The sequence below is a fragment of the Ochotona princeps genome, chromosome 8 (genome assembly GCF_030435755.1).
Source record: "Ochotona princeps isolate mOchPri1 chromosome 8, mOchPri1.hap1, whole genome shotgun sequence".
NCBI lineage: Eukaryota > Metazoa > Chordata > Mammalia > Lagomorpha > Ochotonidae > Ochotona > Ochotona princeps.
The window spans coordinates 4,545,176-4,568,018 of record NC_080839.1 but is presented as its reverse complement, the minus strand read 5'-3'; the positions used below and the strand labels follow the sequence as shown (position 1 = coordinate 4,568,018).

Genomic DNA, 22,843 nt, shown 5'->3' with positions numbered 1-22,843 from the left:
GAAACTCTTAAGTCACAGCCAAAAAAACGCTAGCCCAAGCCGTGACCTTGAGGCCAGGCAGGAGGTACATGTCAGCTGTGTGCCACTGCCAGCCTCCTGGCCCACTTGTGCTGTGGGGTGGTGTGCTCAGGTCTCCTACAGTGAGAGGATGTTTCAAGCCCTAGGCCAAGGGCCCTTACCAGTGAGCTGGCTGTGTGGGTCTCTGAAAGAGAAAGGTTCTAACCAATGCCTGTGCTCCGTGCCTTGCTGTGCTATGCTGTCCTGTGCTGGGACCTCCAAGCAGCTTGTCTCTGTGTGTAGGGGGCCCTGTGCCCACCCATGCCTTCTTCCCTACACCTACTGTTGACAGGTGTGAAGGGCCCTTCCTGCCATTTGCTCAGAGCTCATTGAAGAGTGGTGGGTGGAAATGGATGGGACACTTGACTTTGGGTAGAAATCTTTCAACAACAGGTAGTTTAAAAAAAACAAAGTGAGAAACACTAGCAGGCATTTGGGATAGATGATCTCCATATCTATATTGCTGTCTGGTTCTCTCCCGCAACCCCCTACCACTCCACCAAAAATAATAGTAATCCCTGATTGGTTTCAGACAAATTAATGTTTTGAAACATGGTTACTTAGAACAAGCAAGCTGACCCGCTGTATACTTCTTTGCATTTCCTTTTTAGATTTCTTGTGTTTGCTTCGTCCGAGGGATGTCCCAGATCGTAATGCTCTGCTGAGATTCGAGTTGGGTTTAATTTGGAGAATTCTCGCCACATGGTAACCTCAAACGTGTGAGCAGCTGGAAGATTCGTCTTTCTGAAGAGTCCTGTGTTTTGCCAGTCACCTCTTGTTCACTGTGTGCCAAAGGTGAGTCTGCAGTTTTGTGCTTTGAACAGGCAGGTCAGTGAGCTGGTTTGGCTTCGAGTGCTGAGTTGGCAGGATGCGTTGTAGACTCCTCAAATAGCAGCGCTGTAGCTGTAATTCACAGTAAGCTTAGGCTTCCAAGGGCTGGCTAAAACAGCAGGTTCTCTGTTCCATCTCTGTCGTGGGATGGTTTTGAGGATGTCCACAGGCCTCAAGATAGTGAGCATCCCGCACCTGAAGGCCGTGGCTGTGCTTCACCTGGCCAACCCTGTGTGTGATGAGTTGGCACCTCCTGTGTACTGCCCACTAACATCCTGACGCTAATGCAGCAGGATGATGCAGGACCCAGGGCTCCAGCACTGATAGATTTTAAACAGAAACTTCTACTCCTGTGTGGTGTAATTGTTGCCTAGGTGTACCATTGACTTGGAATCCCAGTTGCCGAGGGGCTATTGGTCATGTCGAGCAGGGTGCTGCCTGGTTCTGGCGGAGCAATCGTAGGCTCTTTATCAGAAATGAGTTTCATCTCCAGAAGACCATCTCAGCCTTGCAACAGCACCCCACACCAGCCTTCCCTGAAAAGCTGCCGTGGCTTCCACCTTCTACAAATTAATAAATCAGTAGTTTTGGACAGAAGACTTTCTTGGTATAATGGTTTCTAAACATTTAAATATAAATTGGAATTTCATTTTCCTTGGTGTAAAACTGCCGTAGTTGGGCTGCTCAACAGGGGAGATGCTTTCAGGGAAATGGGTCACCTGGTGAGTTCAGTTGGCTTGTGCTCACATGAGCTGTGTCTGTGCCATCCCTGTTGGGCAGGCCACTGCGGAGCAGATGGTCTGCCGTTGACTAAGGCATGCTTGTGTGGCTCATGACTGGTTTGGAACTTTGCTGGGTGTATTCTTTCTCCTTGACTCCTTTATTTTTAATCTTCTAGGACCTTCTTAATTTTGGTTCTGCCCCTTTTGATGTATAGTATTTAGAGTAGCATAAGATTAATATGTGTATTTTGCAAGGGGAGGATTAAGTATCTTCGTGTCTTGGGTTATCCTGTATGATTTCTTTTGGAGAAAATAGCATACTTCTTGATGTATTGTTGGTTAAGACCTGCAGGCTTAGCCTCTCGTTTGGACTCGAGAGCTTGGCGCGCATGGGGCATGACCCAGTTCCTTGCCCTTGCCCGTCCTCCCTGTGTGCTGTGTTGCCCTGGACTTGCCTGCCCCAGGCTCGTGAGCTCTTAGGTTCAGATCCCTTCGAGCAGGTGTAAGGCGTGCCCAGACGTCCTTCCAAGAGCCTCAGCTAGGTGATCATCACCGAGGTCTCTCCATTCTGATCCTGGGAGATTTCTGGGTCTCTCCATTCTGATCCTGGGAGATTTCTGAGCAGTGAGAAAACTCTTTTGAAATCCATGGTCACTCAGTTCTTTGTTCCTTGTCACTGAAGCGGGACCTTTAAGCCTGAGTCATTTGAAGAGGTATCGTATGTCAGTCTGTCTGTCAACGGATATTTCAGGGGAAGATAAGCCAGAAACTGCCAACTCTCAGATCTCATCATCAGGGGTTTCAAATAGTTCATCAGTAACGGAATCTGATTCTGTTTCTGTAGAAAGTTCATGATCACTAGTGGCATCAGCAGACTTGAAGTTTTCGGGCATCCCCTAGAAGTCTGGAGGAAGAAATACGAGCTTATCCGTAGCAGCAGGGTCTGCATGAACACCCAGCAATGGTGTTGTACGTGCCGAGAGCTTCACATCGATTATCATTAAAACAAGTGTGTTACTGAAGGCTGTCTGTACCCACGTGGTTTCTTTAATTTTGAAGGAGAGCAGGAGGAGACCGAGATCATTCACTTGTTGGTTCACTGCCCAAAATGCCTGTGACATCCAGGATAGGGCCAGCCCAAAGCCAAGAGCCAGGAAACTCAATTCATGTCTCCCACTGGATGACAGGGGTTCAGGCATTTGAGCATCACTTGCTGTTCCTAGGGTGGTCATTAACAGGATGATGGAGTCAGAAATAGAGCCAGGACCCCAATCAAGGCATTGCAGTGTATAATCGAAGTGTCCCAGGAAGTATCCTAACTGCTGTATCACTTATCAATGCTCATTTTTGCTTCATAAGTTCATGACTTCCAGATAGTAACCCTAGTTTACTTGTTCAGATTGACTTCTTTGGTTTAGAAAAACATTCCTTGGGGAGAAGCTTGAGATGTCGCCATTGATGTGGTAAATATTGATTGTGAACACCAACTGTATTATTCTAGACAGTTTTTCTTGCAGTAGTTGCCTTAGCAACTACGATAGATCAAATGTAGTTATGGACACCGTTTCTCATGCTGTTGGGCAACTGACTGCCCTCTGACACCTCGGCCACGGTGGTGACTCCTGGAGTTGGGGTTCATTTGCTAGTCCCTGCTGACGCAAGGAGGAACCAGCCCTTTGGGGAGGGATCTGAGAAAGCTAGGGCATGTTAAATTTAGAACAAATGGCAAAGGACAGGCAAGGTGGAATCGCCTGGTAAAGGTTCGTTGAGATTCCACATCATCTAGGTTAATAATGGATTGGTGACCAGTATGTGCTGTTTGATTGGCTGTGTGGAGGTGCCAGTAGGAAAAGCTGTAGCTGGCTCACCCCCACCATTGAGTGAATGAGAAGGAAGTAGATTCAGTGCTGGGCTGATAGCACAGTTGGGGGAACATCGGCCTTGGATGCCCAGTGTGGGCAGTGTGTGATGATCTGGACCAGCACAGGAAGGGGGTGGGGGTACTCAAGCCAAGTGGCAGAGGGGCCTGCCAGGTCTCTCTGGAGAGACAACCCCCTGTTGGGCAGGTGGTGTGCTCTCCTGGCTTTGGGATGTGGAAGCTGTGGGATGAGTTTGGTGGCAGGCTTTTTCCTCTCAGGTAAATTACTGCCAGCAGGCCCCAAGGCCACCAAAGGGTGAGGCAGTAGTGTTCTTCAGCCGCAAGATCACTGGGGACAAAGTGGTGAGGGATGTCTCTTTATTGTGAACAAAATACAAGCTTACATAAAATAGGGATGGGGAGGGCAGGAGGGCGTCTCCCAACAGTCCGCCTCTACCAACCAGCAATGACATTGCAATTGGCTAGAAGGTGCGTCTATTTTCCTAGACCCTCTGTTCATGTCACAGGTCATGTTCTGCATGCAGGGCTGGGAGCTATGCCTCGGATCCTGGGCAGGTGATCTGTGAGTAACGCCCACCGGGTAGCAGGCAGAGATCCAAGGCTGATCTCTCACAGTTCCCTTTAGATGCAAAGCTGTTAGCTGAACACGTGGATGAGCTGCAGTTAATCCCCTTCCCATGTGCGCTTCGAGATGGACTGTGATTCTTGCAGTTGGAAGCTGATAACGCCTTACTACTGGCAAAGCATGTGACAAGTGCCGTCTGCTGGAATGGCCATTCTCCCATAGATGCAGTGTGGCTCTCAGTGCATGCTATCCAACAATGCTCCTTTGAGCGATATGACCTTTGACTTATTCCAGAACAGTTTTTTCCAGTGTACTCACAGGTATATTTAAGTCTGTTTGGTAGTAGTCAAGCAAAATGCCTCAGGCTGAGTAGCAAGAAAAAGGGGCTAAGGTGTGTTTAGTTCATGGTTCAGTCCACAGTTGATGGCCTTATGGCTGAGTCTCAGGGTGGCATGCAGCTAGCCATGGCAGAGGCAGGTGGCACACATGTGCCTTGTGGTCTCTTTCTCCTTATAAAGCCGCTGGGATTTAGTCAGAGTTCCGCCCTTCTGTCTCACCAAACCTATCACCCCTAGAAGGCACCACCACTAAAGCCATCACCTGCGTTCCCATCCACTTGGTACCTCACAGTGAGGGGTTGATTCCAGCTCAGGATCTTCCCAGGCTGTGTTCAAGTGGCATCCAGACCATAGCGGGAGACTTAGGAAAGCTCCTGACATTGGCTCTTGCTTCCTTCGTGAGTTTAGCTTCTTGGAGTTTTGGAGCTTTCAGCCTAGGATTGTGTCTTCACAGGAATTAAAATTTTTTTAAAAACAAAGTCCAATGAATGACTATTTCAGTTTCTTACTCTTGTTTGTTTTTTTTTTGTTGTTGTTGTTGTTGTTTGTTTTTTGTTTTGGTTTTGAGAAGTACAGTGCTCCCAAATGTCCACAGGAGCTGGGGACTGGACCAGGCAAAAGCTGGCTCTCCCATGTAGGTGACAGGAACACAGCTACAGAGCCGTTGCATGCTGCTTCCCAAGGTGGGCATTAACAGAAAGCTGGACTCAGAAGCAGAGCTGGGACTTGAACCCAGGGACTCCAGGATGGGATATGGGCATTCCAACTGACATCTTTTTTTTTTTTTTTAATTAAATTTATTCATTAGTTACATTGTGTTGTAATTACATAGAATCTGGGATTCTCCCCCCACCCTCCCCCCATGGTGGGTTCCTCCACCTTGTTGCATAACCATAGTTCAAGTTCAGTTGAAATTCCCTCTTTGCAAGTATATGCCAAGCATAGAGTCCAACATCTTATAGTCCAGTCAAGTCCAACTACTTATTGGGTAGACCCTCTCTGGTCTGAGGGCAGAGACAGCAGAGTATCATCCCGGTCAAATAAAAGCACTAATATACCATCTGCAGCACTTAACATCGTTATGGAATTAATTGACATGGTATTGAGCAGTCAACATGTTAAAAATGCGAGTTCTTAACCACTTTCTGTGACCCCCCATTCACAGTTCAATTTTAGTTTATATACTACATATAACATAATATCCGTAACATAACATGTTATGCTTAGCATCATATCATCTTAAATTAAGGCAAACATGTGGTATCTAACCTTTTGGGATTGGTTCATTTCTCTTAGCATTATGGTTTCCAGTTTGGCCCATTTAGCCACAAAGAACTGCATTTTGTTTTTTTTAATAGCTGAGTAGTATTCCATGGAGTAGATGAACGATAGCTTTCTTATCCAATCCTCTGCTGATGGGCGTTTTGGTTGCTTCCATGTTTTTGCAATTACTGATTGTGCTGCTATGAACATAGGAGTGCATGTTGGTTTCTCATAAAACAATTGTTCTGGATATATCCCTAGGAGTGCTGTAGCTGGGTCATATGGTATGTCGATTTTGAGTTGTTTGAATATTCTCCATACTGATTTCCATAGAGGCTGTACCAATCTGCAGCCCCACCAGCAGTGGAGTAGGGTTCCTTTTTCCCCCGCAACCTCGCCAGCAAGTGTTGTTGGTGTTTTTCATGTGGGCCACCCTTACTGGCGTTAGGTGGTACCTCATTGATGTTTTAATTTGGATTTCCCTTATTGCCAGGGAACTTGAGCATTTTTTCATATGTTTATTTGCCATTTGGGATTGTTCCTTTGTGAAGTGTCTGCCCATTTCCCGTGCCCATTTCTTGAGTGGCTTGTTTATTTTGGTGTTTTGGCTGTTTTGTAATTCTTTGTATACTCTGGAGATCAGCCCTCTATCACCTATGTCGTGCGCGAAGATCTTCTCCCATTCTGTGGGCTGCTTTTTTACTTTGTTGATTGTTTCCTTTGCTGTGCAGAAGCTTCTTAGTTTGATGAGGTCCCATTTGTTTATTTTGGCCTCGATTTCTACTGTTTTTGGTGTCCTTCTTAGGAAGTAGGGACCTACCCCTAGATCTTGCAGAGTATTTCCAACATTTTCTTCCAAAAGTTTGAAGGTTTCTGGATGCAGGTTTAGATCTTTTATCCATTTAGATCTGATCTTAGTATGTGGTGAGAGATGTGGGTCTATCTTTTTGTTTCTACAGGCTATCAACCAGTTGTCCCAACAGCATTTATTGAAGAGACCTTCCCATTTGCCTGGATTATCGTTTGTCCTTTTGTCAAAGATTATTTGACTGTATCTGTGTGGGTTCCCTTCTGGTGTTTCTATTCTGCTCCATTGATCTTTCTCTCTATCTTTGTGCCAGTACCAGGCTGTTTTGATAACCACTGCCCTGTAGTATGTCCAGAGGTCCGGGACTATGATTCCCCCTACTAACTTCCTGTTCTTCAGGATGGTTCTAGCTATTCGTGGTTTTTTGTGTTTCCAGATGAACCTTTGGATCATTGTTTCCAGTTCCGTAAAGAATGTTTTTGGCAATTTGATTGGAATTGCGTTGAATGTATATATTGCTTTTGGCAATATAGACATTTTAATCATATTGATTTTACCTATCCAGGAGCATGGGATGTTACTCCATCTTTTGAGGTCTTGTTCAATTTCTTTTTTAAGTAGTTTGTAGTTTTCCTCAAATAGGTCTCCTACATTTTTGGTTAGGTTTATTCCCAGATACTTAATACTTTTCTCTGTTATTTTGAATGGTATCTTGCTGGTTAAATCTTTTTTCCATCTTGGGGCTGTTCGCATACAGCATGGCTGTTGATTTTTGTTCATTAATTTTGTACCCTGCCACTCTACTGAACTCTCCTATAAGTTCTAGTTGTCTCTGTGTTGAGCCTTTTGGCTCTTCCATATAAAGGACCATGTCATCTGCATATAGTGAAAGCTTGACTTCTTCATTTCCCATTTGGATTCCTTTGATTTCTTTTTCTTGTCTTATGGCCTCAGCGAGTACCTCTAGAAATAGCAGTGGAGAAAGCGGACATCCCTGTCTTATTCCAAATCTCAGTGGGAAGGGTTCCAGCTTTTCTCCATTCAGTATGATGCTGGCATTGGGTTTTTCATATATGGCTTTGCTTATGTTGTGGATTTTTCCATCTATGCCTACCTTGGTTAGGGTCTTTAGCAGGAAGTTGTGCTGGATTTTGTCGAAAGCTTTTTCTGCGTCTATTGATACTATCATGTGATTCTTGTTTTTCAGTTTTTGGATGTGGTGTATCACATTTATGGATTTCCGGATGTTGAACCATCCCTGCATTCCAGGGATGAATCCTACTTGATCTGGATGAACGATCTGTCTGATGTGTTTTTGAATTCTATTGGCTAGGATTTTGTTGAGTATCTTAGCATCGATGTTCATCAGAGAGATAGGTCTGTAGTTTTCTTTCTCTGTAGGATCTCTGTCCGGTTTTGGGATTAAGGTAATGTTGGCTTCATAGAATGAGTTTGGAAGGGTTGCTTCCTTTTCTATTGTTTTGAAGAGTTTGTAGAGGATTGGTGTTAGTTCTGTTCGGAATGTTTTGTAGAATTCTGTAGTGAAGCCGTCTGGGCCTGGGCTTTTCTTTGTTGGGAGGTCTTTAATCACTGATTCAATCTCTACTTCAGTTATGGGTTTGTTCAGGTCGTTTGTTGCCTCTGGGCTAAGTTTTGGCAGGTTGTGTGAGTCTAAGAACTTTTCCATTTCTTGGTGATCTTCTGATTTGTTGGAGTACAGTGCTTTGTAGTAATTTCTAATTATGTTCTTAATGGTTGTAATGTCTGTTGTTATGTTGCCTTTTTCATCTTTGATGCTGTTAATTCTTGCCTTCTCTTGTTTTTTCTTTGTCAGTCGGGCCAGTGGGATGTCTATTTTGTTTATCTTTTTAAAAAATCAGCTTTTTGATTCATTGATGTTGTGTATGGCTTTTTTTTATTTCTATCTGGTTGATTTCCTCCCTTGTTTTGATGATTTCTTGTTTCTGTTTTGTGTGGGGCTCATCTGCTGCTGCTTTTCCAGTTCCTGGAGGTGTGTGGTTAGTTCCTGTATTTGGCGTCTCTCTTGGGCCTTGACATGAGCTCCAGTTGCAATGAATTTACCCCGTAGCACTGCTTTGGCAGTGTCCCACAAGTTCTGGAATGTTGTGTCAGAGTTTTCATTGGTTTCCGTAAATTTTTTGATCTCATCTTTAATTTCTTCCCTGACCCATTGTTCGTTTAATAGCATATTGTTCAACCTCCAAGAGTTTCTGTATTTCCTTGGGCATTTTGAATTGCTGATTTCCAGTTTCATTCCGTGGTGGTCTGAGAGGGTACATGGTATGATTCCTATCTTTTTGAAGTTATTTAGGTTTGCTTTGTGTCCTATCATGTGGTTGATCCTGGAGAAGGTGCCATGCACTGCTGAAAAAAATGTATAATCTGTGGTCTTAGGATAAAAAGTTCTATAAATGTCTACCAAGTCTAGTTGTTCTAATGTTTGTATTAGCTCTGTTGTTTCTTTGTTGAGTTTTTGTTTTGTTGATCTGTCTATTGTTGTTAGCAGAGTGTTAAGATTGCCCACTATTATTGTGTGTATATCTATGTCTCCCCTTAAGTCTGTAAGTAATTGCTTCACGTAGCTAGGTGCATTGGAATTAGGTGCATATATGTTCACGATTGTAATTACTTCCTGATGGATCAGTCCCTTCACCAATATATAATATCCTCTGTCCTTTTTGTTGTCTGTCAGCTTGAAGTCTAGGTCATCTGAGATTAGAACAGCTACGCCAGCCTTTTTTTCTCATCCATTGGCATGAAATGTCTTTTTCCATCCCTTCACTTTAAATTTCTTAGAGGATTTTCTGGTTAGATGTGTCTCTTGTAGGCAACATATAGTTGGGTGCTGTTTGATGATCCATTCCGTTAATCTATGCCTTTTGATTGGTGAGTTTAAGCCATTTGTGTTTAGAGATAATATTGGAGGTGTGATTTTGGGCTGCCATGAGTGTAAGTGTGCAAGTGTATATTTGCGACTATTAGAGTTTCTGATTGGGTGACTTTCCTTGTATGGATTTTAGTGGGGAGGTCTTCCCATTTGCCATCTTTGATTTTGGTTTTCATTTTTTCTTTCTGGGTTTAGCACCTTCCTGAGGAGATTTTCCAGAGCTGGTTTCGTGTTGATGTATTCTTCGACTTTCTCTTTACTGTTGAAGTATTTGATTTCATTCTCAAATACAAATGAGAGCTTTGCTGGGTACATTATTCTTGGTTGGCAGTTGTTTTGTTTCAGGATTTGATAGGTTTTACCCCATTCTTTCCTTGCTTGGAGCATTTCTTCTGATAGGTCAGCTGTGATTCTGATTTGCCTTCCTCTGAAAGTAATCTTATCCTTTTTTCTTGTCTTACAATGGTTTCCTTGTATTCATTTGAAAGTAGCTTGAGGACCACATGTCTGGGTGACGATCTGTTTGGATCGTATCTACTGGAGGTTCTTTGTCCTTCCTGGATTTGTGCTGGATTTATATTTCCAGTGTTCTGGAAGTTCTCCTGTGTTATCTCATTGAGCACCCGTTGCAAGCCTGTCTCCTTTTCCACTCCTTCGGGAAGGCCTATTATTCTAATTTTTGATTTTTTGAGGTTGTCTTTCATTTCCTGTATGGACCTATTGGCTTTCTCTAGATTTGTCTCCAACTGTTTGATGAGCTGCTGCCTTTCATTCTGATTGTCTTCCAATTCTGATATTCTGTCCTCTGCTGTGTTCATTCTGTTGGTTAGGCTTTCAGTTTTGTGCTCTATATCAAGGATTCCCTTTTTGATTTGATTTATTTCTGCAGTGACATGGTTTTCGAATACCTTTGACTCTTCCCAGCGCTTCTCACTGTCTCTGAATTTCATCACTAGTTTCTTAAAGTCCTTATCTGGTATTTCCTCTGTCTTAATCTTGCATCTCAGATATTGGGATTAGTTTTTGATTGTATTGGGAGGGAGTGCTTGATCTTTCCTCTGGGTCATTGCTTTTTCTGATACTTCTCCTCATTGTGTTTTTGCTTCTTGTTGTTTTGGGATTTTAGCGTCGATTCAGCTGAGCCAGCTCTGGTTTGGGGTCTCCGGCTGAGCCCAGCAGGGCGTACTGCCTGAGTCACCAGCTACTTTCAGGGTTTGTAGATCACAGCCCCGAGTTGGGTCAGGAGGCTTTGTGGGCCAGCCCTAGTGCCAGGCCCCTTCCCCTGTGGCTCCCTCTCAAAGGCGGTGCCCTACAGATTCACTCTGCCGAGCCACACCTCGGCTCTGGGTCACAAGGCTAGTACAATGGGGTTTTCTGCCTCAGTGCTGAGCCGAGACTCTCCTTCAGGGCTTGAGGTTAGCACAGCAGAGGCTCCTGCTGATTGAAGCCTGAAATCCCCAACCCCGGGCTGGGCTGGAAATCTCCGCCGCCCCAGTGCCGAACTCCGAAGCGCTGTTCCACTGAAGAGTCGCCAACACCACAGCCAGGTCTTTCCGAGCGGGCTCCTGCTGGGAAAACCTGTTGGCCGATTCTGCTGAGCCCAGCAGGGGACTCCGCCTAGAGAAGCCACTTCCTCAGCTGCACTCTCTCAAGGGTGGAAGCGGATCCCTGAGAGGCACAGAGCTGTGAGGGGCACGCAGACGTGCCCCCAGCAGTCTGCTCCTCTGCCCAGGACGTGAGGCCCTGTCCAGCGTTGCCCAGCCTCTGGAGCTCAGGCCGAGCCCAGCAACAAGATCCACTGGACTCTCCAGCAGCCAGTCCACAGCTCCGAGCCGATACGGGGATCTCTGAGCCCCAGTCCCACAGCACCGCTCCTGTTCCCTCTGCACTCTCCCAAAGCCGCTGAGCAGCTGGGAGGCAAGCCTCTGGGAAATCTCCCCTGCTTGTCCTCCACTTCTGCAGGGGATGATGCCGCCTATGATCAGGCCAGTAGCCTCCTCTCGGGACGGTTGAGACTCTGCCGCCTTCCCCCTGCCTGGGATCGTGACTCACCAAGTTTCTCGCAGCGTGCTGTGTTCTTTCTTTTTGTAGTTGTTCCTTCATGCTGTGTAGATCTTCTTGCTTTAGTGAACTCCAGTGACCTTCTCGCTCTTCTCCCTACAATTTCGCGCCTCCTGGCCTGTTTCTCTGCTGGATCGGCTCACCTCCTTCCCTATTCCACCCTACACCAGCCCTCTGCGGTAGGCCATCTTTCCTCCAAACACCCCAACTGACATCTTAACCACTGAATACGCAGCCCAAACTTTTTAGGGCTGGAGTTACTGTTGTTGGAGGACCAGAGATCTGTTCTTACCTGGAAGGCACTTGCTGATTTTCTACCAACATAAAGGTGACCATCCCAGCCCCTTTCCTGTCATGGACATGGGCCCCTAGGAGGGCCCAAGGGAGGAGCCTCTGCCGTTAGACTAATGGCTTCTTCCCTGCTGGACATTGGGTGTCAGGAAGGGGCCACAGCATTTACAGTGAGTCGATCTGTGATGACTGTCTAGAGAGTCCTAGCCAGTAAGTACTGGCTACATTTCTAGACAAACATGATAGGGGCATCAATGCCAGCACTGTTACCCTGACAGCACAGTTACTGGGCGTAGCCTTAATGCACAATCCCTTGGTGGGAATCTGGCGGGCCTGCCAGCCTTCTGGGCACTGTCCCTTGTCTGCAACACAGAGGTTGAGCTTTTTTTGGTAGACAGAGGAGCCTAAGGCTGTGGAATTGAATATACACGAATGCATTTTCACCGAGATCTGCTGCCTGCAAGCGCACGTTCCTGTCCCCCACGCTACTGTCTGATGTGCTGTGGTGAGACATACTGACAACTCCTTACTGTCAGCTGGGCCTCAGGGACAAAGTTAGTCCTTGAAGGAAGCAGAGCAGGCCAGGAGCTCATGTCTTCCTAATGAAGGGTTTTCCTTGTTTCTGTAGCACGAATTCCATGTGTCCCGTTTCCTCCTTCCTGCCTTCCCCCCACCTCCTCCCTTGCTTTCTGTCCTTTTTTTTTTTTTTTTTTCTAGAAAACTCTCCAGGAATAAAATAGGTAGAATAGTTCCCTTTCCAAACCGTAGGAAGGGAGAATGACGGAAGGATTTGGGAGGGGTGGGAACTAAAAGGACCTCAGTGCCCCCAGGGACCCATGGCACTTCCTGAAGGCCCTGGTCAGCCAGGCAGTCGAGGACAGAGCAAGGCAAGGACTCGGGTGATGTTGTTGGGCACCACTCAGAAATGCTACATCTCAGATTCCCCACTTAACAACAGAGCGCCGAAAGACATGTCCGAGAGGCTAATGGGCCATGTGTTTAGTAACCACGTGGACAGCCAGGTCCTGTCTGTGGCCCCATCCACTTACCACAGCTCCTCTGTAATGCCAAACAAAAAGTCGCATGGGTGCAGTTCAGCGTTCCCTCAAGGGGCATGGGGCCAATGGGATGATCACTTTCTCCTAGTTGAGGAGATGAGCTGTTAAACCAAGCATTCTTTCTTTCCGTCTTATGGAAATGAGCTCAGTTAAGCCTAGCATCCTTCCCTTTTTCCATATATGCCTTGTCAGTGTGGATTGTAGAATGCTGGAGAAACAAAGGAAAAACAATGCACTGTTTCTACCCTGCTCTTTTCCAAATGACAGATTGTGAAAACAGAATATGTAACATTCTGTCCATTTCTCAACTATAGTAGCCCTCCCCTTGTTTTCTTTTTCTGAGATTTCAGTCATGCCTGGTATAACTGTAGCCCAAAAATGTTAAATTGTGGAAGTATTTCCAAGGTTTGGAATTGCATGTCTGCCCAAGTACTCTATGGAATCTCATGCCATCCCAGTCCATCTTTCTCTGGACATTAGTCATCTGCTTGTCCCCGTATCCACAGTGTATACACTACCCACGCCTTCATCCTTTTGTAACCATGTCAAGTTATCAGCCAGCTGTCACTGTGCTTATATTAGCTTTAGGGCTCAGTACTCCCCAGGTATGTTGTCTACTGTCTATTGAGGGTCTTAGAACACATGCAGCGCTCTGGTTTATGTCTTAGAATTTATACAGGGGTTGGTGTTGTGCTTCTGATCCAGCTCCCCACTAGTGTGCCTGGGAAAGCAGGAGAAGGTGGCCCAGGTGCTTGGGCTCCCGCACCCATGCGTAAGACCTGGCTGAAGCTCATGGATTTGGCCTGGCTCACTTTGGCCGTTGTGGCCATTTGGGGAATGAAGCAGAGGATGGAATTTGTCTGTCTTTTTCTATCTCTGTAACCCTGTATTTCAAATAAACAAACTTTAAAAAAAGAACTTATTGAAGAATTTTCACGAATCCTCTGGTGTTAAACCAGGTGATGTAACTACCCTCGTTTCCTTAAACTGGGATCTTTTACAGCCTCATTTGTTCAAAATTATTTTTCATAGCATGGAGCCTGTTCTGGTTCCAGAGAAAACTTTTACAATGTTGTAAAAATAAAAATCAGCGAGAAAACTCCCGACATATTCATACTGCCTTCCCTGCCCACAGTAGCAGGCGAAAGTCCCAGAGCACCTCTATCCGCTGTGTGTGCCCTGGGGGTACCAGCCACTTTATGCCAGTGACACTTGAGCAATTTCCCACTCAGACCTGTGGAGCAGCACACTCAAGCCTAAAGCCGTAAAGTCATTCTCACCCCGATAGAACACTGTTACAAAAAGGTGTGTGGCCGGAGTTTTCACAGTCGGACATCGGGTATGAGCCTGCAGCCAGTGTCCTCCCGTCTGGGCTGTGTCAGGCCAGTGTCCTCCCGTCTGGGCTGTGTCAGGCCACTCATGTGGCTTCTGTTTTCTCTAAGGTGAAGCACGCGGAGCTTTAGTTTTTATTTCTCTCCTGCCCCCTGCCTATCAGTTGATTTTCTCACTGATTTGAACTATTTTAATTTTGTAAACATTTTCTTTAAAAGTAGTACTGGCTCCAAGCCCATTGTAGAAATATTTTTGAATAAAGGAGGCTGTGAATGATCACAGTTGAAGGAGAAGTAGTTTTGGTCCTGTTAACCAGGAAACTATTAACACAGTGTCAGTTTGGGGTGCAAACAAATGACATTCGTTGGGGTGGAAGGTGACCTGTCCTACCTGGCATGTGACCGAGGAGGCTACCCTTGCAGCTGCCTGTGTCAGCCTCATCAGACTATCCAGTTTCCCCAACGCAGACAAGTTCGTTGACCAGGATGGAGGATGACTGCTATCCACAGGAGGTCAGGAAGAGCCTTGTTTCCACTGTGGCTGTTTCCTGGCCAAAGCCCTGGCTCTCCTGCCTTGGCTTCTGGTAATTTGTTTTATCTAACTTCTCTTTGCTGCCAACACATCATTTTTCCATTTGGTTTCAATTGTTTTCCTCTTACTTTGTGTATGTGAAATACATACATAATGAAATACTTAATCTGTGAATGTTACGTATCTGTAGAATGCGCTACTCTACCCCCTTATCCTTCACAGATGCATCCCAAGACCCCTGCTGAAAGCCTGAATCTGTTTTCTCCTTGACATACAAGTCTGAGAAAGTTCAATTTATGAGTTAGCTGCAGTAAGATAAAATAGAGCAGTGATCGCAGTTACATGAAAGTGATAACTCCATGCAAGTTACATGAAAGTGGTTTCTCAAAATGCCTTTATTCCTCATTAAATTAGGGTACATGATGTTCCCAGACTGCCTTGGAGCTGCAGAGAACTGAAACCACAGAAAGCAGAGCTGCAGATAAGGACTGCGCTGCTGTCTGCTTGGGCCCCTGCCACTCTCAAGGAGAACGAGTGGGAGACACAGCGGGCTTGAGACTCCCACTCCATTCAGACTTGGTTTTCCTTTTTAAATTGTGTATTTCAAAGAACAGCAAAAGAGATTTTCCATCTGCTGGTTTCACTCCCAGATGCCTGCAAAAGCCAAGGCTGGGCCAGAGCAAAGCCAAGAGCTCGGAACTCCCTTCTCATCTCCCATATGGGTGGCAGGGGCCCAGCCCTGTTTGCACTCTTGCACTGCTTTCTGAGTTCTGTTAACAGGAGCTAGGTTGTAGGCAGGGCAGCCAGGACTGAGAGCAGGCACTCTGGTGTGTGTAGGGTTTTGTGCAGGAGCTTGAACGACACATAGCAACATTTTGATCTCACCCAGAACTTCTATTGTGGATTTTGTGGATGCATTCACTAAATGAAGGGTAAAGATAGAAGTTGTGGGTTGCAGGAGGCCAACACAGACAGCAGGTCTTCTCTGCCTGTAGACTGGGTCTGGCGAGGCTCTTGTGGGGGAAGCTCAGTGCAGACTGTCTTGGAGTGATCATGTTTTCTAACCAAGAGCTCATTTAGTGCTTGCCTACCAAGTCTCTTTGGCTTGGGGGAGGAGGTGTCAGGTGTTGGGGAGTTGTTTGTCTCCCACCTCTTTGCCCCTGCGCTGTGGAGATAGGGTTTAGATGAGAGGCCTGTGGTCTAGGGTTTGTGGGAGGAAGTGTCAGGTGTTGCCGGGGCGGGTGTTCCCCTGCTGCTTCACTCTCTGTGACTGCTCCATGGAGGGAGGGTTTGGATGAGAGGCCTGTTGTCTTGGGACTCCAAGGATGGTGCCCACAGGCTGTGTTGGCTGCTGTAGCACACAGACTCTTATGCAGGAAATGTGGCAAGGTTGTGGATGCCAGTGATGCCCTCCTGCCCAACTGCAGCGAGTTCAGGAGCTCGTGTGCCACTGGAGTCCAGAAGTCAGAGCGGGGGCTTCCCGAGCTGCAGGAAGCCAACACTACTGACTTTGCCAGCTAATGGCTCTGTAGGTGGAAGAATGGGTTAGGTGCGTGGGCAGAGTAGAGCTGGGCCTGACCCCTCTGACCTCTGCCTGCCTCCAGGAGCTCCCCAGTCAGTGCCTGCCAGCTGCATGCTGGGGTCACCTGGGATGCCTGGGATGCTGTCTGGAGCGGGCAGACAGGGCCTGGACATCTGCATTGTTATGTTCTCTTCCTTACATCAGGGGACCTTCTCTGAGCGCCTCCACCAGCGAGCTTTCATGCTCTTGTATCGACGTTTTCCATAATGTGTTAGTCTTACGGATCCCAGGCCATGACTACATGGTATTTGTCGGTATTCTGATCCTTGGTGCTGACAGGGGGCTCACCCTGGGCTGAGGTGTAGCTGAAGCACAGAAACTGAACAGAAGGTGGACGAGATGCAGGAAGCAGGCCCGGGCACCTAGCGCTCCACAGCCTGCCAGCAGTGTCAGCACTGCGCTTGCTCATCACGCCTCACCTTTCCCACCATGGAGGGTCGGTCTGCCCTGGGGGATGGTGGGTCACTGCACAGGGGTCAGCAGAACTCACATTGCAGAGCCCGTATTAGCCTGTGGCTGAGAATGGTCATTTTCTTAGGAATTTTTTTTTCTAAATTTCTGCCCAGTGGGACTGTTATCTGGGTCACCGGTGGTGCCCAGAGGGATGGAAGTATTTATAACCTTCAGCAGGAAGTGTGTACACGTTGCCCTGCCAGTTGCCTTATCCCCCCAATGTTGGCAGTGTGTCCTGTTACATAACCAGACCCTCTGTCCTCAGCATTGGATGCTCAGGATGGGGACCAGGACTGGAGCTTCTGCTTAGCCAAAATGACTGCATTCTGTCCTTTTTAGCTCTAAAACAGGCTGCTGGAACGTTCCATGAGCTTTGCAAAGCTGACCCCCTTGGGGCCCAGTTTTGTCACCTCTGCTTGCTTGTGCAGTTGTGGGGGAGGGATGGCATTTTGACTGCTTCAAGAATGGAAAAATTAGGCTTGAATATGGATTATATCACTTGGTTGCTCAGGTGTTTGCTTTTTTGTTTTTTGGGTTTTTTTAATCTTGCCATTATAGTTAAGAAGTCAAACCATCTCATTCTCAATTAAAACCCAAATGTAAGTGGATTATGTGGTAAAAGGCCCAGAACTCTTTGCTCAGTTCCAGGTGCCCTGGATTTGACCACCCCAGTATATCTCCATAGGACTCTCTTCTTGACAGCAAGTGCTGCCACATGTATGCCCATTCCTCTGTCCTCTTGGGAATGGCCATTGTCCCCTCTCTTGTCCTGACAAATTTTAGAGACATGCTGTACAAGAAATCTTCAAATTTATGGAAAGTGCATGTTATGAAAAAACTGCATGGATTTCAAAACTTTTTTCCACCAAAATAAACTTATTTTTTTTCTTAATTTATTTATTTGAGAGACCGCAAATGTGCGCACTGCCCCTTGTCTACTGGTCCACTCCCACATGCCCGGCATGGCTGGGGCTAGCCAAGGGCCAAAGCTGGGAGCCAGGAACTCAAGCTGGGCTTCCACAGAGGGGCAGGAAGGCAGCTACTGGAGCCCTCATGAGCATCTGCCATGGGCTTCATTAGCAGGACAGTGCAGTCAGGAGTTGGATCTGGTGTGGAACATGCTGTTATACCAGCGTCTGGTTTTAATACTATTTTTCCCTAGACTGTTTTTTGGTTTTTGTTGTTGTTGCTGTTTGAGATTTAGTTATGTATTTGAAGCACAGTGAGATCTTTCACCTGCTGGTTCACTTCCCAGATGGCTACAACGACCAGGCTGGGCCAGGCTGGGAGTTCATCTGTGTATCCTTGGTTGCAGTGGCCCAAGCAGTGGGGCTGTTCGCATGGGTTGGAATGGAAGTGGAGCAGCTGGGACACAGACTGGTACCAGTAAGGGATGCCAGTATCACAGCCGGCAGCTTTATCCACTGTGTCACAATGACAGCCCCTTCATAAACTTATTTTTATTGGAAAGTGAGATACACAGAGAAGATCTTCCATCCACTGATTCACTTCCCAAGTGGCCTCAATGGCCAGAACTGAGCTGATCCAAAGCCAGGAGCCAGGTGCTTTTTCCAGGTCTCCCGCCCAGGTGCAGGTTTGCTAAACGTTGGACCATCCTCAACTGCTTTCCCAGGCCACAAGCCAAGGAGGTGGATAGGAAGCAGGGCTGCTGGGATTAGAACCGGTGCCCATGTGGGATCCCAGTGTGCAAGGAGGGGACCTTAGCCACTAGGCTACCACACCGTGCCTTTCATCAACTTTTTACTTTTGTTGGTATATGTTGAAGTTAAAAGCATGAAGATATACTGCACAAAATTGAATCAACAGAAATTATGAGTGGCTAGGGTAATATCAGAGCACTTAAGAGTAGAGACAATGATCAGGGACAGAACGATCTTTACCTAGAAAACATAGTATCTCTAAGCGTATATGCACCAAACAACAGAGCTGTAAATTGAGTAAAACACCAGCTGATGGAATTCAAGGAAATGCAGACAGACCACAGCTGGAGAGTGAACCAGTGGACAAGAGATGATCCCTCTGTCTTCCCACCCCATCCCCTTTCAAATAAACGAATAAATTTCTATTTTCTTTAGCTTCATTTGAAAGCCAGATATAACAGAGAAGGAGGGACAGCGAGAAAGATCTTCATCTGCTGGTTCACTCCCCCAGTGGCTACAGTGGCCATAGTTTACCCAATCCAAAGCCAGGAGCCAGGAGCTTCTCCCCAACTCTCTTGTGTGGGTGCAAGATCTCAAGGCTTTGGACCATCTTCCACTGCTTTCCCAGGCCACAATAGGGAGCTGGAAAGGAAGTGGAGCAACTGGAGAATGAACTAGAGCCATATGGGGTGCTGATACTACAGGTGGTGGATTAGCTCGTTATGTATGCTATGGCACCGATCCCAGAAATAAATTTTTAGGGGTAGGTTTATTTTGTTACAAAAAATTTAGAAAAACAAAAATCACAAAATTTCACTATTTTATGATTCCATTTGTATAACATTCTCTTTTTTTAAAGATTTGTTTTTTATTGGGAAGGCATATCAGATTTATGGAAAGAAGGAGATACAGAGAGATCTTTCGTCTGCTGGTTCACTCCCCAAGTGGCTGCAATGGTCAGAGCTTTGCTGCTCCAAAGCCAGGAGCCAGGAGCTTCTTCTGAGTGTCCCACAGGTACAGGGTCCCAAGGCTTTGGGCCATCCTCACCTGCTTTCCCAGGCCACAAGCAGAGAGCTGGATGGGAAGGGGAGCAGCCAGGACTGGAACTGGTACCCATATGGGATCCCGGAGCTTTCAAGGCGAGGATTTAGCCATGGAGGCATCACACCGAACCCTGTATAAGATTCTTAAAATGGCAAAATTCTGGAGATGGAGAAGAGATTTGTGTAGCCTGAGGAGCTCTGTGTGATTGTGAGTGCTGGTGCGTTCCTGAGTCTGCACATGTGGTTGGAAGGGCAGCGTTACATACACACTGTGCTTGCGTCAGTTTCCTGGTTTGGGTACCACACTGCAGTTAGGTGAGCTGTGGCCCTTGGGAGCAGCTGAGATGTAGGTACAGGACAGCACTCTACTGTTAATTTCCTATGAGTTCTTATTGAAGTATTTTTTAAAGGAAAAGTTAGCATAGGCATTTAGCCTACTGATTAGAATACATGAATGTCTGCGTCTCTCGCCTGTTACTTACCGAGCATGTAAATAAATAATAATTAAAAAAATTTAGAAGCTCAACATATATAATATATAATATATAATAATGTCAAAGCCGGGAGCTGCATCCAGGTCTCCTGAATGGGACCATCCTCTGCTTTTTCAGGTGTATTAGCAGGGAGGTGGATCAGAAATGGAGCTGCCGGGACATGAACCCCTGGCCCTGTGGGATGCCAGCATCACAGTAGTCACGTTCGACTGATGTTCCAGAACACCGGCCCTTCTACTCATGGATCTGAGAAGCTTTCACATTTGCTTGTTGATTGATGAGAACGTCATAAAAGATGAAAATGTAATGGAAGCAGGGAGAGCTGGTGCAGGTTGCTGGAGGACCTGGTTTTCTCGGCAGCAAAAGTCCCTGTTCACATGGAACACATCCCTATGATAGCACTACAAAGTTTGTGAAAATGAAATGAAAAGATAGGTGTTTTGGTACAAGCTCTTTGAAACCCACACAGGGATTTTTCCCTGCACACCTGACTTTCACGTGTATGGAATGTGCACTGGACAGGGAAAGGACATTCTGTTGCTGGTGTTTTTCAGCTACACTCACAAGAAGGTTGTCCCAGCTGGAAATGGCCTCCTCTGATAGACACCAGAGTCTGTGTCTGAGTTCAGACATTCCTGGATCTTCCCAGAAGTAGGTATGATGATGGTGATGGTGATGATGGTGGTGATGGTGATGGTGATCGTTACTGTTATTACTAACTCCAGATGAATTGATGCCCTAGTTCAGGTTCCCGACCTGGGTGGCAGTCATGTGGCAGTAGAGTGCCAGGCTTGGAGGCCCAGGCACTCATGCTGGCATCTTGGGAAGGCTTGACAGAAGGCAACGGGTACAGCACTTCCTGTGAGCACCTCTGTCTTTCTGCTTGGCTTCTGCTTTCTTTCATAATATTTGATAGTGACAACTTAGGTGCCATTTACACACATAGGGGCATAATCATAAAGCAAGCATCTATTAATACTCCTTCCGACCTACAAACTAGAATGCTGTCAATGTAAGGGTACATCAGAGGCTCACCAAAATGCTCTTTGTGCTTTTTAAGTACCCTCATAGTGTGAAAATCCCAGTGTTCCCCATCTGATCTTATGCCATTAAATGGTTTTGCATTAAAAGAAGTATTAGGAAAATAGTACAGAGTTCTCATATACTTAGCTTCCAATTTCCTCTGATTTTAATCTCACATTACTGTAATCTTTTGCTCATGACTAATGAACAAAACAGTATTGATATACTATTGTTAACCATAGTCCCATCTTTATTCGAGTTTTGAAAAATGTACCCAGGGTTCTTTTTCTGTCCCAGGAGCCCTGCCAGGACATTATGTGACACTAATTCATTGTCTCTCCTTAGCAACCCTGCTGTTTGGAAGGAAGTCTCCATGTGCAGCCACATGTCAGGGTGGGCACTCCTCAGGGACAGAGCATCTGCTAAGTTGTTTAGAATTCTTCTGCCAGTCAGTCTGACGTATTTCCTAGTTTGTCATCCTCTCGTGTGAAACAATTACTTTCTTCTGGGTCTCCCACACAGGTGCAGGGTCCTAATGTGTTGGGCCATCCTCTACTGCTTTCCCAAGCCACATGCATGACCACATTGTATAGTTTTGCTTATCTCAAGGCTTTGTACAAAGGGAATCATGTTGATTTCCTTGGATTTTTTGTTTTACCATTCTGTGGTGTTTCTCAGAGTCACCTATATGATTGGAGGAAACCATGGTTTCTTTGTTTTCACCACTGCGTGACGATTGAACTGTGTGATGATGTCACCCACTTGTCCTGCCTCCTGTGGACTAGGTTATCTTTGTTTTGCTATGTAAGCAGTGCTGTTGTGAGTGTACTTGTGCAAGTTCCCTGACCTACAAGTTCCATAGAAGTAGGAGTGGCATTTCTGCCTTCGGCTTCAGCTTGTGCAAGGTAATTCCAAATGCTCTTCCAAGGTAGTTATATTATTCTCTCTTCTATTATCAGCCTTTTCTGGTTTTGCCCATCTAGTGTAAAGTATTATTGTGAGCTCAAATTATGAATGTAATTGTGTGTGTTTAATGTTTTAGCGGTCTGTGCATTTTCTCCGCCTTTGCCCTTTTCTAGTGAAGTGTTGGTCTTTTTCTTCTTGAGCTGTGGGAGTTTTTATATAGTCTAGATACCAGTCCTTTGGCATGTATGCTCCTTGAAAGTATTTGCTTACAAATATACTCTTAGGCACATCTTCATTTGTGAATACCTGTAGGAATCCACCGCCTGGATAGATTTTCTGTTTAACTACATTCTTTTTTTTACTGTACCAACAAGATTGAATGCTTGTTTTTTGTTGTTGTTGTTGTTAAGATTTATTTATTTTTATTAGAAAGTCAAATTTGCAGAGAGAAGGGGAGACAAAGATCTGTCCACAGGTTCACTCCCCAAGTGGCAGCAAAAGCCCGAGCTATGCGGATCTGAAGCCAGGAGCTTCTTCGTGTCTCCCACATGGGTGTAGGGTCCCAAGGCTTTGAGACATCCTCTACTGCTGGATGGGAAGTAGGGCAGCCAGGACATGAACCAGTGCCTGTATGGGATCCCGGCACTTGCCAGACAAGGATTTAGTCAATAGGCTAGTACGCCAGGTCCTGTTTAAAACTTTGATTGTTGTGTTCAAGAGCGAATCTTGTATTCTTTAACCTTTGTTGCATTGACTGTGGACTTTTTGTGTTGTCTCAGTGTTCAGTGGCCCGTTTTAAAATTGAGTTTCAAATGCCTAAATTTGATTAAAAGTACTAAAATTGTTTAATATAGTGTTAAGCTCTGCCTTCTCGATAGTGTAATGGGCTTTGCTGAAACATTTTTCTATCTGTTATACTCATCAGTTTTTGGAAACAGGAGGTTGACATCATTGCTGCATCATCTTGTGCATACTTGTTATATTCTGCTTGCTTTCATACTTACTCAAGGTTGCTGGGTACTGTGCATTAACATTTC

At 45.9% G+C, this 22,843-nt stretch overlaps 1 protein-coding gene across 3 annotated transcripts in view; it reads left to right on the top strand.

Moving 5' to 3' along the window:
* NCK2 (NCK adaptor protein 2) overlaps positions 1-22,843 on the top strand; it is a 154,217-nt gene that overhangs the window by 74,871 nt on the left and 56,503 nt on the right. For all 3 annotated transcript variants that reach the window (XM_058667449.1, XM_058667448.1, XM_058667450.1), the window contains exon 2: positions 669-852. The gene's annotated coding sequence lies outside the window, so the exon portion shown is untranslated. The remainder of the gene's footprint in view (positions 1-668; positions 853-22,843) is intronic.